The following is a 1,861-nucleotide window of genomic DNA, read 5'->3' as shown; positions in this document are numbered from 1 at the left end:
GGTCATACCTAAGACTTTAAAATTGGCAATCTAGTGGCTGCTCCGCCTGGCGTCTGGCATTATGGGGTTAGTGCTAGGACTGGTTGGTCCGGTGTTAAGCAAACAAACAATAAACGGGATCAGTAAGCCGTGAAACACACACACACACACACACACACACACACACACCTACACACACACACACACATGCACGCACACACACACACACACACACACACACACACACACACACACACACACACACACACAGAAAACGAGTCGGACATTACGAACATCGACACAAAAAATATGAATGACGTCACGAACACACACACACACACACACACACACAGACAGACACAGACAGACACATACACACACACACACACACCCATGCACACACGCACGCACACACACACACACACACACACACACACACACACACACACACACACACACACACAGAGAAAACGAGTCGGACATTACGAACATCGACACAAAAAATATGAATGGCGTCACGAACATTGAAACAGAACGTCTGTGTCTGACGTCACGAACATCCAAACAGAAAAGAGAAGAAAGATGAGGTGGACGCATTCCATTGTTTATTGACTGCTGGCCAAAAAGATTCACATATCTTAAGAGAGGAGACATGCTGTTAGGCACTCAACACACGGGATACAGAGCACGCGATTCAAACACTTAGGGTCTTCATTGATTAGCAAGCATCATTAGGATTCATTAGCATACTTGAGCTAGGATTCCAAAAGCGCGGAAGGCGTCTGCTTCTTTTAGCACATCTGCGACATACTAAGCGACAAATATATTTGCGACTTATAACAGCCGGAGCTGGTGCGTATTATACCGCATAACTTGTGATGCTTACTGCATAAGGGCATTCTGTATTGGACAAAAGCGATGTTTTTGCCTCAACCCGAACAAAGAAGTGTCAGCGTGTTCTGCTGATGGAATCCCAGCTTTAGGATGGCTACATGTTTCTGTCGTACGTTACATGGGCACAGTGGACAACAGAAACGCAACAACAATTAACGAATATCACTCGATCAACGATAACTTGTAGACTGGATTTTTGTTAAACAGAAAAATGAGATAAAATCACAGTTTGACTTTGAGATCTGAGTTTGTGGTAGTACATAATAACATAATAAGCACTCAGTTGTGAGACATTCTGTAAGGTTTACACGTGTGCGGGAAACATAAGACTAATGGAATGTTTAAGTTATGACATGGGAATTACAAACAAAAGAGAGAGAGAGAGAGAGAGAGAGAGAGAGAGAGAGAGAGAGAGAGAGAGAGAGAGAGAGAGAGAGAGAGAGAGAGAGAGAGAGAGAGAGAGAGAGAGAGAGAGAGAGAGAGAGAGAGAGAGAGAGAGAGAGAGAGTGAGAATCAGTTCAATTGCTTTGTATCTTATATCATAGGATAGTTTCTAGAAGAAAAAAAGGTTTCCTTGTTTAAGCCTCTTTATGCATTTAAAATGATTCACGTTTAATTCCACATTGAACTGTTACCTTCTCTTTTGTGTGTGTGTTATATTAATATCTTTTAACAGTTCTCTCTGTACAATTCCTTGAAAAAGCATCCTTGACCTAAAAGTATGGGAATGATGACTCAAAGATGGAATTCGTGTTGAAAACTTGTACGTATCCATTTGAACACGTTGTTAACTTGGGGGAAAACACAGACATGAAACATTATATTATGGTTACTCATTTTCGGATAGAATCATCGAGAAGAGAGAGATGGCGGATGGGGGTGACGGGTGGGAGAGAAGAGCGGGGGCTTTTATGTACACGGCTTATGGTGTATTGTTGTGTGGTTGTGTGTTTGTGTTTGTGTGTGTGTGTGTGTGTGTGTGTGTGTG

At 42.5% G+C, this 1,861-nt stretch overlaps 1 protein-coding gene across 1 annotated transcript in view; it reads right to left on the bottom strand.

Moving 5' to 3' along the window:
- Positions 1-569: 569 nt before the first annotated feature.
- LOC138970253 (myomodulin neuropeptides 1-like) overlaps positions 570-1,861 on the bottom strand; it is a 9,866-nt gene continuing 8,574 nt past the window's right edge. The window contains exon 2 of the mRNA XM_070342750.1: positions 570-1,861. This exon is cut by the window's right edge and continues 1,591 nt beyond it. The gene's annotated coding sequence lies outside the window, so the exon portion shown is untranslated.

Source organism: Littorina saxatilis, linkage group LG7 (genome assembly GCF_037325665.1).
Source record: "Littorina saxatilis isolate snail1 linkage group LG7, US_GU_Lsax_2.0, whole genome shotgun sequence".
Classification (NCBI taxonomy): Eukaryota; Metazoa; Mollusca; class Gastropoda; order Littorinimorpha; family Littorinidae; genus Littorina; species Littorina saxatilis.
Note: the sequence above shows the minus strand (reverse complement) of the source record. Positions and strands in the feature narration are given on the sequence as shown.